This window comes from Mytilus californianus, unplaced genomic scaffold (genome assembly GCF_021869535.1).
Source record: "Mytilus californianus isolate M0D057914Y unplaced genomic scaffold, xbMytCali1.0.p SCAF_11, whole genome shotgun sequence".
In the NCBI taxonomy this organism is placed as follows: domain Eukaryota; kingdom Metazoa; phylum Mollusca; class Bivalvia; order Mytilida; family Mytilidae; genus Mytilus; species Mytilus californianus.
Window position 1 is genome coordinate 70,800,742 of NW_026262593.1, and position 16,174 is coordinate 70,816,915.

Genomic DNA, 16,174 nt, shown 5'->3' on the forward strand with positions numbered 1-16,174 from the left:
GGCAGACATTAATAAGTGTATGTATAATGAAGCCTCTCCTTTGTTTGTGGCTTGTCAATAAAGTCATATTGATATAGTAAAGCTGTTATTGAACAGCAAAGCAGATGTTAATAAATGTTACGACGAAGAAGCATCTCCTTTGTTTATGGGTTGTAAAGAAGGACATAAACATAAAGTACAATTGTTAATAGACAACAATGCAGACAGTCATTTTTGTATGGATAATGAATCATCTCCATTGTTTGTGGCATGGCATAAAGGAAATGATGACATAATACAGCTGTTACTAGAAAAGTAAATTTATCGTTTGTTGATGTGGTTCATAAGTGTCTCGTTTCTCGTTTTATATAGATTAGACCGTTGGTTATCCCGTTTGAATGGTTTTATACTAGTCATTTTGGGGCTCTTTATAACTTGCTGTTCGGTGTGAGCCAAGGCTCCGTACTTTGACCTATAATGGTTTACTTTTATAAGTTTTTACTTTGATGGAGAGTTGTCTCATTGGCACTCATACCACATCTTCTTATATCTATAACAGTTACTGTCAATAATATACAAGGACATATAAAAAAAATCTATAACACGTAATCAATATGATAAACAACTTCAGTACTTATAAAAAATATATTTCAAGACCATCATGTACAATTTGTGAAGTTGATATGGAATATTTATCAACAAGGTCTTAAAAAGTCTACTTTCTTCCAAATTCAACAAATTTGTTGTCAATAAGAAACTCCAGCAAACTGATCACTTGTTCCTCGGTGACGCATTGTAATGCGTCTCCTTTGGTATGAGTATGGTGCCGATAAGTTATCAGTTAAGGTTCAGCCTTGAGTACATATTCGACGGGTAATTACATTCAAGATTAAATTTGAAGTACAATTTAGTACTGTTCCGTTTCTATGGTTTGAAAAGAGATGTTGTTCTGTCGAATAGAGTTGAGTAATACTAAATATAAGTGATAATAAGGACAGTCGAATATGATATAATGCTGTCTCGTGCAGATGTTCAGAGGTACTACGTACGATTTAGTATTTTTCAGTTCAGTTGGGAAAGAATAAAATACAATGTAGGGCTGTCCGTTGCAGTTTTTCGGATAAGGTCATGTACAATTAGTACTCATGGGTCATTTAGAAAGAGGAAATATGGTGCTGTTCAGAAAATATGGACATTAGCAATGTAATGCTGCTCAGTATAGCTTGTCGATTAGAGACAGATTAGTTCAATACAGTTTTGATTGGACAATATAATACAATAAAATGATGAAACAAGGGAACTGTCCACAAGGAAGACATATATCCCTTCCCGACTTCGAACCGACTAGTCTTGGTTCTTAGTTCAGTAGTCGGTGCATTATAAATTAAATACAAAATTATGCATGATAAACTGTTTGACCTTTTATCTTTTTATTTGCGAAAAAAAAAATGATTCGGTTTTTAAAAAGGAATGCATGTAGTTATTTTTTCATGGAAAGATTTTTATTGGAAAGAGAAGTATTTATGTATTTATTTATTTATTTATTTATTTATTTATTTGTTTATTTATTTTCATATTTTCTTTAACTTTTTATCTGTTCTATAGATAATGTCAAATATTTCTAATTATAATGTATTTATAATAATGACACTGTATATATTTTACATGATTGTATCATATTGTATGTATGTCATGTATATGCTTTAATTGTTACAAAAAAAAAGTGGTGGCGATATTATTGAATAGAGAGGCAGACGTAAATCAGTGCAGGTACGGCAACGTATCTCCCTTCTATCTGGCTTGTCACAATCAACATTTAGGTATAGTAAATCTACTGATAGACAACAAGGCAGACATTAATTAATGAGTGTATGCATGATGACACATTTCCGCTTTTCATTGCTTGTCATACAAATCATATAGATATCGTAAAGTATTTACAAAAAAATCATGCAGACATCAATAAGTGCAGAAAAGATGGAACATCTTCCCTCTAGTTTGCCTGTCACGAAAACAATATCGGTATAGAAAATGTGTTGTTGGTCCAGAAGGCAGACTTTAATAAGTGCAGGATTGATGGAACATCTCCTCTGTATATAATTTGCTATAATTATCATGTTCATGTTGTAAAACTTTTAATTGCCAATTAGGCAGACGTTAATAAGTGCAACTATACTGGAGTATCTCCTGTGTTGATTGCCTGTAATAAAAACTATTTAGATATTGTAAACCTGTTACTCCACAACGAGGGAGATTTTAATAAATGTACGAGTGAGGAAACATCTCCACTGTTGGTGAATCCATTTGCTCCCAATTTCAATTTACTAACATAAATGGTCACAATCATATACTAACTTTAATTTGTAAATATTCCAAACAAACTGAGAGACTATACAATCAGGAAACTTTTAGAAAAACGCTGTTCTATTTGAACAATATATACATACCTGAATTGGAATGCTTAAAATAAATGTTTTGAACGAGTTCTTTTTGAAAGAATGTGTATATATAACCATGTCGACGTTTCTGTCTTCCTTCTATTTGAGTACATGGCAATTTACTGATTTTTGGTTTGTAACCCCGATTTATATCTTTTTGATTGATTTATGAGATTTGGTATCTTGTTAATCCATAAAGACATATGCATCTAAGTAAAACACAAACCTGAGGTAATATAATGAGCCAATTTAGATTGTCAACAGGAGAACCATCCCCCAATGCACACACATTAACAAAGAAAAGTCCATAAAAGATTGCTTAAGATAGAGCAACTCGGCAAAAACAAACGGGAACTCAAGTTCTCCATAAGGGAAAGCTGATTATGCTCCACTAGTGGCAGACGTCGTGTTTCTCGGTTTTTTTTATTAAATGTATCATCATAACAACCTTTGTTTTAAGACTTGAAATGCATTTATTGAAAAACACCTGAATACTGAATATAATTTACCTTATATAACCCAGAGAAGTATACACAAGGGGCCCTGTGTTTACAATGGTCCATCGTTCATGGATAAACGGTTGACTCTATTAAAAAAAAAATATTTTCTAAGTTTAGCACATAAGTTACATTCTTATTCATTACACAGACATCATTTGCGATCAAACAGTATAACATTCTACATTAGATAAATACATCAAAATACACACTACAATCTACACATTACCTTTACTTATAATTGACATTAAAAAGAGGTAGGGCCAATTTCCCCTGAATTATTTTCACGGAAGGGCCAATTTCCCCTGAATTATTTTCACGGAAGGGCCAATTTCAAAAAGTGCTGAAAGAATAAAATTTACGATCAAAACATAAAATAAAAATGAGTTTTGGTCAATATATCGATTTTTATGTATTATGTTATGTCTGGAAAATAGTTAATTTAACCTCCAAAAAAGGATGAAATTCAAATATGCGGAATTTACCGTGTTTTTATGTTGGAAAAACAGGGAATCCCCCTAGAAGGACACTTCAAACCAAAACAAAGTTATGTTTTTTGTTGTTGTTGTAATTTATACAACTTTTTCCCTCAAAAATGATATTGGTTTAGTGTGTCCTTAATACCTAAAAAACAACTTTTTTAATAAAAAATGGAACATCACTAAATTGTACCTATACAGCTGCTTAATATCGATTTTGTTTTCAAGAGTCGCCGTGGCTCCATCGGTAGCGCTTAAAACTGTAAATAAAGGATTGTTTTTAAGATGGGGTTCAAATCTCACGCTAATTTTTCTCATTTTTTATGTTGAAATATTAAAATGTTATGTTTCTATCACATTTTTTCGGATGTTTGTTTAATTCAAAGAGTCACACTGAAGTAGGTGCTTGTACATAACCAATAACACGAGAATTGATTATATAGCAATGAAGCCCAAATGTTGTGTGTGTTATACACATAACAAACAAAAAAGGCCATAGCAGAAAAATTTCAAAACAACAAAATTTTTTTTTCTAAATCTTGAACAAGAACGTTTTAGAAAATGGTATGATATGTAACAAATGCAGACAGTAATTTTATCGCCAATCCACCAACTGTGTAGATACTAGTACTGGCATTGTTACATTGTACCACTGTCCCGACACCGGAACCTAAGTCATCAGGAAATGAAACAACACCACAGAAAAAATCATTTACACTACCAATCGTGACTGTAGGTAAAACATCAAGAAAGTGTTGAATCTGTATCACAACATAGGGTCGATCCATTTGGTACAATGCCATGCAGAAAATACCAGATTACATGTGTTTGTTACGCAAGCCGTTCTAGTACCAACTGGTGTAAGCTGTTGTCCGGTTCATATAGACGATAAACCTTAAAAGCTGGAACAGTGTATAGATATTGATACATCCAGATTGAGGAAAACAACATCCCAGTTAAATGCGTCCAATATTTTTTGGCTTCTTGGCATTAAAACAGAGACCGATCTTGAATTAGATTAGCTGATTTATATCAGATAATTAGATTATTAAATGTTTCTTGTATTTATATTTAACCCCCTTTTTTAGGCGCAACTTAGGGGCATTAAGTTTTTCGGTCTGTGCGTCCGTTCGTTCGTTTGTCCGTCCGTTCGTCCCTTCGTTCGTCCGTCTGTCCCGTTTCAGGTTAAGATTTTTTGTCAAGGTAATTTTTTATGAATTGGAAGTCCAACCAACTTGAAACTTAGTACACATGATCCCTATGATATGATCTTTCGCGTTTTAATGCTAAATTACAGTTTTTATCCCAATTTCATAGTTCACTGAACATAGAAAATGATAGTACGAGTGGGGCATCCGTGTACTATGGACACATTCTTGTTTAATATTTTGTTAGTTTTAAGTTAAACAAAGTTGTGAAATACATGTACGCTACAAATCACCTACCAACATTAACACGCTAACTGATGTTTTTTTTTTATACAAAACTAATTTTGAATATCTATTAGTTGATAATTCATATTTTAATGCTCCTCAGGGGCATTTACAAACAAAATCAATCATTGATTTTGATAAAAAAAACAATAGTCTTGGCCTTGATTATTGTAGGGTTACCTGTTCAAGGTATGAAAATAGATGATGTGACGCGTTTTCATAAACTATAATTAGTATCTATCGGGCTATTTAAAAACATGATTTACCTAGCTAATCAAATGAAAAAAACTCACTGGAAAATGGCCCTACTTCTTTGTACTTTTAACACCTGGATTACATTGTAATGTGTCGGTCAGTGATTTTTAGCCTTTTAAACTTTTTTTTTATTCGAGCGTCACTGCTGAGTCTTTTGTAGACGAAACGCGCGTCTGGCGCAAATACAAAATTTGAATCCTGGTATCTATGATTAGTTTATTTGATAGGTCACATCCTCGACGTTGTTAATACATTTATACTATATTTCTGTTGGTGGATGTTTAATGTTGCAAAAAGGAAAAGAATGTAAATACACAATTTATAAGTAACTGATTTAAGGTATGAGGTTTGCAATAAGTTTTATTTCATTTTTTTTAAGATAATGATATATCCATAGATTCAATTAAACTGCCCAGTTCCCGTTTTGCATATGATATCAATTGGCTGGACGTAATACGTTTAGATTGATATTTGATTATATTCCTACATTACCAAAAAATCCATTCAACTGTATTGAGAATCGTATTGGTTATGACATTATATTTTGTATTGTTATCGTACATTCCTAGTATAATAAGTTCATTCCTAATTGGGATATCTGTTGTATTATTCAGCAAATAATACTTTTTAAAAGCATCAAAAATATGTTCCCAAACAACCCTTATAATGTTACAGCTGTTAAAAAGATGTGTGAGGGTTTCATTTTCTGTTTTACAAAAATGGCATTTACCATTATTGGATTTGCCCATTCTAAATAATTTTTGCTCCGTGTAGATAATGTTATGAACAATTTTCTAGCTAATTTGAATTGCTTTCCTAGAGAATATATTTTTATTTAAATTTCTCCATATCTTTTTCCAAGGTATTTCCGAATTATACTGATTATTCCATTTTATTTCACATTTTGGAATTATATCTAAATTTAACGAATACTGGATTAATTTCAAAGATATTTCACTTGGGATTACCTTCTTTATTCGTTCATCGTAAAATTGAAAAGTATTTTTCACGTTATAACCATTTTTTGTGGTTCGGGTTGTAGATTGACATCTTTTAATCTGCCCTTGAACGATTTTGGAATAGCTAATTTCAGTCTTTTCAATTCCGAAATCCAGTTTCTTTTATCTTTAGGAATATTGTATAATAAAGTTGTCACTTTTGATATTTTTCGTTATTTTATCCCAAATATCTTTAATTGTATTAATTCCGATTTTTCCGAAGTTAGCGAAGAAAACAGGTTTTCTGTTATATTGAATTATATGTTTCCAAATAATTGTTGGTTTAGGACATCGTTTCTTTTTATTGGACTTTGTATACTTAAAAAATTTAGACCCCGTTTTTAGTAAATCAAGATAAAATTTTGGAAAATTTTCCATTTGTAATCCTCGTCAATCCGAAAAATTTTCACAATTATATTGGTTATCATATTTCTCCATTTGACTATCGTGTTTCAGTTGTCGTTTTCTGATCTTAAAATCTTCTGCATACTTTTGCTTTGTTCAGATTTAATGAACCAGTTTATGTTGATCATACCCATCTCTTTTCCTCTATTGGCAAGCAACACACGTCCCTTTTAATTAAATTTACTTTTCTCTCCCATATAAAATTCCACATGATGTTGTTTATTTCTTTTTTTTTAATTTTTCAGGTATTCTTTGCATTTCGATTTCAAACCCATTTTTAGATATAATCAACGATTCTAATATTAAAACCCTGCCCTTGAATTTTAGGTCACGAGATTTTTAAACCTCAAGACACGCTTTAATTGTTTTATTTTTTTCTAACCATATCTATACAACTAAAAGAAGAGACCGATTTCATTAAGTCGCAACTCCTCTGAAACCATACAAAGTCGGAAATATTTTTGATATAACGTATAAATGTAGTGTTTTGTACTTCCTAAATTTGTCTTTGAAACAATCTTTTTTCCACAGAAAATTTTTTTTGAGAAAATATCCAAATTCGATCTATCCGTGTCTTATACGCGTTTGCGCATTCTCAGTCGACGTACTGCCCGCTAAATCAAAGTGAAAGTAAGAAGACAGGTTAGAAAAAAGGACAGTTAGGCCTATAAGGATCCTGTATTGTATTGTAAGTGCATCATTTTGCTAAATTAAACGACATCCATCCTTTTTACTCAGGTGCAGAACTGTTCAAAAATGAAATGGGCTCTGAACGTGTCGAAATGATCCTCCCCCTTTTTATGTGTAAACACAAGCACCCGACGTCCGGACCCCTCCCAATTTTTATGTGTAAACACAGGCACCCGACGTCCAGACCCCTCCCCCTTTTTATGTGTAAACCCCCCTACCCAATGTTTTGACTAACAGATGAAATAATTTAGACTTACGAATTTATTAGCGAAAAAACGACTGGATCGTCTCTTTAAAGAAATAAAATTTAAATGCATTAACCGTGTCCAAATCCTTACTGTTTCCACCTTATTATTGTGTCCACACTCTTTGTTTCAACACTTGCCCAATTGTACCACGATTTCGCAGGCATATTCTAGTAGCTTCTAAATTAACACTGTATCCATGAATAACTCTCATTGCTTTAATTGGTTCACTTGACCATCTATTTCTTTTTTATATTTTGGTGTTTTATTTTTCCAACGACCCAAATATACCCTTACAGTCTCTTCATAATTTACCTTAGCTCCCGATGCTCGTATATTTCTAAAACCTTAATTGTTTCCTCGATTGATTCCTTGATATAATCCCGATTTGATGATAATTCGCATTGAATGATATCACAATAAACTTCAGTCATTGAAAAGAACCAACAATTCAAAAACCATACAACATGATTTTATTATTTATAACACTTAACTTTAACAACTTCTTGTATGGTAAGCAGTTAACCTCTAGCATACAATTATATGAAAAACAGGTCCTTGTATACGGTAAGAACTTGGAGATTTAAACCTCCTTAAATGATGCTAGACAGAATGACAAGTTCACAATTGGAAAATTGATATTATCTAAAGTGAAGTTTTCAACTGCATTGTAGATTTAGTATGTAAAAAGATAGAGTAACCGTAATTGTCTATGTATCAGACAATGGTTTCAAGATAAGTGTTGTGGATAATAAAAGTTAACTGTTTTTACATGAACCGATGCATTCTGATTAATCACATTGTCTTTGTAATGTTGATTGATTAAATAAATACTAAAACACATAGAAATTTCATTTCACAAAAATATTTGTTTCTTTTGCCATCAACAAATCAAATGTGGTTGTCTGTTTTATTTAATTGTGCATAAATAAGTCAAAGAAGCGAATAGAGAAATCACATCACCTGTGACTTTCACTGGTTTTCTTTAAAAACATATTGTTAAGTTGTTTAATTGTTTAAAAACTAACATCGCATGTATTTAAATGAAAACTATCTTGTGAAATGTTTTAGATGGGTTGATATGCGTTATTTTTTTATTTTTATTTTATTTTATTTTTTTTTTTAATTTTAAACATATTTTATTGATTATCACCTGTTACATCAACCCTAAGTTGTCCAGGGAAGCACCTAAGGGGGCCCCGAATTTTTACAGTCTCATTTGTCGGGGGAAAAGAAAATGAGGGAAAAAAAACTCCCATTATAAATAATTAACATCTATCTTTATAATTAACATCTATCTTTATAATTATCATCTATCTATGTACAAATGTACAAGTAATTATCATCTATCTATATATTTATACATTACACCATATATAATCATTTGAATAAAGTATTCATTCTATCTGTATATTTTTTTCTCACAAGAGTAACCTGTATATATTAAGCAGTTTCAATTTTATAGCACTTCACTCCGTTCTTTTGTTATGTTAATTTCTATTACATTCAATTTCTGGTCGAGTGATCTTTTGCCACGTGCTACTCGTTAAAAATTATTTGAAAGGAAATGTGTAATTCATTCATAAAAAGTTGGATTTAGGATTTTGTTTCCCAAAAAGGATTTATTTCGAAGATCTGGTGAGTAAATATTTGCTTATAATATGTACCTGTTGATACAACATGTCCTTACTTACAAGTATATAATAGACATAGTTTTTATACACAATAGAAAATGCATAGTACATAGAGGGAGTTGAGTGCAATGTATATGATTATTTATTCAGTATTGAAGTGGTCATTACACTAGCCTGACCACGCAAAAATATATAGTTATAAACAAAAAGTCTCGCACATAGTAGAAATGGCTTCATTGTTCGTATTTTGTTTAAGAGATTTGAACAAAAATTGTATTTCATGTTTTATCATATTCAAAATCCTCGATTTATTTATCCCTTTCTTTCGATATTTTGCGATGTTTCTAGTTTTCCAAATAACCCATTTCGTGATAAGAAGCACCGTATCTATAATTTGAAAATAAGATGTTTCTGCATTTATGACACCCAAAATGATACTCATTTCGGATTTTTGTAATTTTTCGATACTCAATTTCGAACAAAATTCCCACATTTCTCAAAAATTTCCCGCCAAACGTCTTCCACCAGTTTACTGCATATAAAAAGATGAGATAGTGATTCTTTTTCATTACAAAAGTGACACTTTCCGTTTGAGCGATTCATTTTTTGCAGTTTTTCTTCCGTGTAAATTATAATATGAAGTAACTTCCATTAAAGTTGTCTAGTTTTCCTGTGAGCTAAATTCTTATTCAAAATGTCCCAAATATCTCCCAAAGGTAGTTCCTTCCTAAAATGTAAATTCCACTTAAACTGACTATTTGGAGTTGTATTATTTTCATAAAAGTATCGAATATCTTTAAGGCACAATTTTTTGGCATTGACGACAACTCCGTTTTTTCTAAATTGACAAGAATTTATTATTTTCATATGTCTATCAAAATGACTTTGCATGATAGTGTCTGTTTTTAAAAGTTCAATTTGTTCAGGCGTTAATGAAGCTTTAATGCGGCTATATTGTGCCTTTTACCTTTTAGCTTGTTAAGAATTTCGAAAGAAGTTAAAAAGGATTTATTGTTTAAGTCCCATATATCTTTTATTTTTTTTTATTCCACTGGAGGCAACATTTGCATAATATAAGGCATGACCCTTGAACTTGAATTTACAATTGCCAAATATATTTTCTTCTAAAAGGTCCTCTTTCGTGACGGATTTTTAGTTTTCTGCAAGTCAGTCCAGGAAATCACAGTTTTTTTTATAATATTTAAACATTTTTATTTGCCCAAAACCTCTAGTGTCCGAACAAAAACATTTAAAAAAGTCTGTATCATATTTTTCGTCTAGTGATGTTAACCATTATTAACCTATTGCATTCCATTTATGTGTTTTTTAGTTTACAATACTGTACATACTTTTCAACTGTTTTGATTTTATAAAGTCCCTTAAGTTTATCATTCATATCCCCCTTTTTTCTTTCGGTGAAAAGCACACTGTCCTTGCGATTTGGTTTGTTTTCCCGTCCCATATAAAGGACCATTTAATATTATTTATTTGTTTTTGTATATATCTGGAATACCTCTCATTTCAATTTCATACCCAATCATAGACAGTACAAATGATTTAATAATTAAAACTTTCCCCGTAAATGTGAGATCTCTTGATTTCCAAACCTCCATTCAGATTTTTTTTAATTTATTTTTTCTAACCACATTTGATCTAAGTCCACCCCATATCCATGTTGAAACCCTAATGCTTTCACAGGCCGCTTAGACCATTTAACTTGGGTAAATTTTGGTTTTTTATTTCGCCACCTGCCTAAATACATACCTACAGTCTTTTCCATATTCATTCTAGCCCCTGAAGCGTTTTTGTACCGTTTTAAAGTTTTAAATGTTTCATCCATAGACTCCTCATTTCTGTTAAAGAGTTGAGTATCGTCAGCAAACATATTTAGCTTTGTTTTAATATAGTCCCCGGTTCTAGTTGGAAGTGTTATTCCTTCTATATTAGGGTTGTTTCTAATTGATGCTGCAAGTGGTTCTGCTTGCAGAATATATAACATAGAAGCGATTGTGCATCCTTGACGAATTGAACGAGTTATGCTTACAAATCTAGAAGTAAACCCATTCGTATGAATACAGTCTTAGCGTTAATGAAAAGCATTTTACCCAACTCCTGAATTTTTCCCCAGACCCAAATTTTAATAAACAAAAATCTATGCATTCCCACTCCGCCCTATCAAATGCTATTTGTTGGTCCAAGAATAAAATTGCACACTCCTCATTTTCTAATTCACAAAAATATATTATATCTTGCAGTAATCTATTGCCTAGAAAAATTGTTGCGCGTATGACAAAACCTTTTTGATTCAAATCAATTATTTGCGATAGTACGTTTTTTAACCTTTCCGCAAGTACTATAGATATGATTTTATAGTCCGTGTTCAAGAGCGTTATATGACGGCAATTTGTTTATGTCCTCTCTCTCTACAGTTTTACACAAGCGTTATCATACCTCTGTATTGAGATTCACAGAGCAAATTTTTGTCGAAAATTTCCTTAATAACCGCCACTAAGTCGTCGTTTATCAAATACCACACAATTCCGTCTTCCCAAGAGGATTTATCAAGTTTAAACATTTCAACGGCCTTACTAATTCCATCCAAAGTTATTTCCATTTCACACATTTTTTTATTTTCTTCACTTAGTTCATGATCTAGATTCTGTAATAGATTTTCTGAAGCATCCCTATCCCACCCCTGGGACGTAAATTCTTTTTTGTAGAAAGCTACATGTTCTTCTAGAATAGATTCTATATCATCTTTATACCTTCCATCTGAACCCTTTATTCTAGTCCATAATTTTTCCGCGCCCCTCTTTTTTCGATTTTAAAGAAGTACCCTGTAGATGTTTTGCCTTGCTCGTACCAATTAACCTTAGAACTAATTCTGGCTGCTTCGCCTTTTTTGTCGTAATAACCTTTAATTTTAGCTTTCAAATTATTTAATTCGTTTTCCTTATTGAAAGGATCGGTTCCCGTTATATTATCCAATCTTTTTTCCCACTCCCTTATTTGTTTTTCTGTAACGTTTAATTGCTTTGCAACTTCTATAGTAATACTTTTTATTTGTATCTTAGTTTCCTCTCACCATTCAATATTATTTTTGAACTGATTTTTTTTTTATTTCCAGTTTCCCCAAATGCTTTCGAACGTATTTCTAAATAAATCCGATTCAATAACTGATGAGTTCATTTTCCACGTTCCGTGACCGCGTTCTGGTTCATTAATTTTTAATTTCATGAACACACCGTCGTGGTCACTGAAAAGAAATTAAACTATTTTTACCTGTTGCGATTTAAATTGATATGCACTATTCATTTCAAGTAGGTGGTAATTAGGACCCTCTTGATTGCGCGGTCCATATTGGATATATATAATGACTTTCTTCGAATCTGAGACATTGTCACGTGTATGGTTAAATTTTTCCGGGGTACGAACTGCAATTCGTTTTCCATGATTTTGCGTACTCCGAAAATCCCTTTCTTATGCGGCCTCTCGAGGTAAAAAATTCCTCTTTTCACAAAAAAAGTTCTCTGGAAAATCAGTTATTCATGTTATTTGCATGCATTCAATAAATCCATAGTTTTAACATCAAGATTCTATGGTCATCTGCTTTTCAGATCAACACAAATGACAAGTTCAGTCACTAGTTTAAAATTGCACATGTGCAAGATCACTGAATAGAAAAAAATGTTCTTATTCTTTTTCTTATAACGATATGTTTCGCTTTAAACAAAGGAGTAGGTTCAAGAAGGTCTAAGATTGCCCTAAAATCTTGTGAAATTTACCTTTAGTGATACAATTAAAATTTAATGACAAATTATGTAAAAAATATTTGACAAATACAAATTAACCAAGCTCTGATGACGTCATAATCGTGCACTCTAATGAAAACAATCACGATCTTGACTAAATTTGGCCTATATTTTAATAGCTTTTTCTTCAAACAATATCTGCCACCTACAAGGACCACCATAATTTTTGTGAGGATGTGTATATAATCCATATATCTTTTTGTAACAAATTTATTTTGGTCGAGGGGTATTACATATGTTTTTCAGACCTTTTTGAAAGGCATACAGACAGGCAAATTGGCTAAAACAAGTGAAATATCATACATTTGTACTGTTGAAGCTGTCAACATTATTAAAACAAACAGCAGACAACAAAAGTGTTTAAATTTGCATACAACAGATTGTAAAAATAGGTTTTTAAATATAGTATTACAAAGTTTGATTTCTAGTTGCTAATTTGAGGACCTCGTGGAAATACTCCTTCACAATGTTGACTGATGTATGTACTCAGCAAAATGTTTTATTATTTGATACTTATCACTTTTAAGTCATATGGTACTTCAATTTTGTTTTAAAAAGCTGATTATTTTTATATACTTGAAAAGCTGAGTTTCACTAAAAACACACGAGACAGTTTACTTTCTTGTGATAGAAAATCATTTATGTTATCAAAATCTTCAGAAATATACTGCTTTTGAATTAGTGTATTCCCGTACTCTAATTCGTAGATTTTTCCCTGTATGTAGTGACATTAACTACGTTAAATATTTGGTCACCGCACAGCACACGTGCGAGGGAAGCCGTTATGAAAGAATGTAAACAATTGTGCATTGGAAGGTAAATAGTAATAATTGATTCCTAGAAAACAAATTCAATACACCAAAATCAGTTAACAACCGTTACAAAAAAGTTAAATTAACAAAAGAGAACACATGAACAATATAACTACAAAATACATTGCTCTATCAAATCCCTTGCTTTCTCGTGCTCCATGATTTTGTGTTGTTTGTTTTTTTATCAATGTCACTATCCGGTTATCTTCGACAACAAACTTGACAGTTAATTATTTTGCAATCAACAATAACTGAATGACATATCATTTGTTCATAATATGTAATAGGTGTGTAATAAATGTAAAGAACGTGCAAAGAGGACTTAGTTTAGTATATATGCATGCATTTATTCAATAATTTCCAAAACATTATAATTACAAGAAACTCGTTTCATATGACTTTAACATGCATTTTAACAAAGGCTTACAATAATCTGATAAAATCTTTTTTGACTATAAATCAAAATACTAGGTGTTATATATTACTTTAAATGCCTCAAATCTTCGATAAATAATAATATATACTAGTGTGTATTACCTATAATAACTGGATGTACTATATTTAAATACATGTATTCAGTCTTTTTTATTATCTATATTATGATCTTTACATGTTCGGCAAAAACGAGGTTGAGTACCCGCTTAAATCAGTTAAGTATCATATAAGGAAAAGTGAGAAAAGGGATATATTCAATGGAAAAGTAAGTACAAACGACATATTGAACGAACACATCAAAATTGGTTATTATATAAACATTTGAATATTGGATTCATATAAACAAAATATACCATGTATACCTATTTGTTCAACCTTTGAATAATATCTAAACACCATTCAATAATGAAACAATTGAGTACTATACAGATTAATTTAGAATGTGAATGAAGATTAAAATAAGGAAAATCAATTTTAATTTTAATGTTATACGTGAAATTTTCGATCATTTAAAATTTTGGAAACGCATCATTTCATGTGATGAATGCCATATAAATATTACATTATATTTTGATAAATGACGTTTAAAGGCCTTTCTTTGTTAAACAATTAATCAAAAGAACAATTAAAAGACGAGTACGTTTGGTAACCACATATATGCGTTTAAGATCGAATGTGCTCTATTGAAACAAATGTATATTCATTCGATCCTGATATGATTATATTTCCTTCTTCTACAAGAAAAAGAGTATCATACCCGCAGATAAGTTGATTTAATCTAATATACTGAATGTTCTGTACATTACAACATTACAGTCATTAGAAAAGTAACAAACGTATACAAGATATATTTTCATTTATCTGAATGCTGTCTATGAAAAATCATGAGGCTGAACTGTAACACTTGAGCATTGAATTTAAAATTATTGATATTCATTCGATCAATTTTCTATGAATGATCGATTTTTGATTTTTCAGTACAATAGGGTAACATTCAAAAAAATGTCTCCCACTGAACCATGTGAGAGTAAAATGCTTCATTATAATTAACTAATCCAAATCTGGCATTTGTACGTGAAGTATAACTATATCATATAATACATTTTAAGATAGAAAAGGGATATCATCGAGGAAAAAGTAAACAAGACTTATATTTTTGGTAATTAGATATGAATAATATAATTTCATCTCATTTACGAATTATATAAAACAAATATTTTCAAGACAACAATATCAGCCTATTTTCATTTGTTGATTGCATGTAACCATGGATTACTATAAGAATTATCTTAAAATATGAACAAATAAAAAAACCGTTTAACTTTATATTTATGTTTAAAATAGAAAAAATACCAAAGCACTGAATTTGTAAATTATTTACATTTCTTACCAAGTATAATTTGTTTAGAATATATTATCTACTTTACATGCCGAATAATAGCTATGCTTTGAGAAGACCATAAACCCGATCTACGTAGTTAGTACGCATAATACCTCTTGTAAGTTAATAGATGTCTCAAACATAAAATACTATGGAAAATAGAGATAAGTAAAGGCCATACGACAGGAAGAGAAATGTTACTGCTGGGAAATAGAAGTTGACAAGTGGAAGGCTTCAAATGTCAAGTTTGACTCGGATCCTAGTTTGAAGTTTTAAATCCGCCTTAACCATGTTAACATCATGAATATGTTCCAGATATGTATCTTACCTTTTTCGTTACTATCCCTTATTCCAAGTTCACTATTAGGTGACTTATCTTAAATATTTGTTTAAGATCTTCGCAAGATGAATATCAGTAAAGGTGACTCTAATGACAAAAATCACGATCTTGACTAATTTTGTCCTATATTTTAATAGCTTTTGCTTCAAACAATATCTGCAACATATAAGGACCACCATAATTTTTGTGAAGATGTGTATATGATCCATATATCTTTTTGTAACAAATTTATTTTGGTCGAGGGGTATTACATATGCTTTTCAGACCTTTTTGAAATGCATACAGACAGGCAAATTGGCTAAAACAAGTAAAATATCATACATTTGTACTGTTGAAGCTGT

The 16,174-nt window shown here is 31.1% G+C and overlaps 1 protein-coding gene across 1 annotated transcript in view; it reads left to right on the forward strand.

Annotated features, from left to right (window-relative positions):
- LOC127720620 (ankyrin-1-like) overlaps nucleotides 1-16,174 on the forward strand; it is a 47,364-nt gene that overhangs the window by 6,938 nt on the left and 24,252 nt on the right. The window lies entirely within an intron of this gene.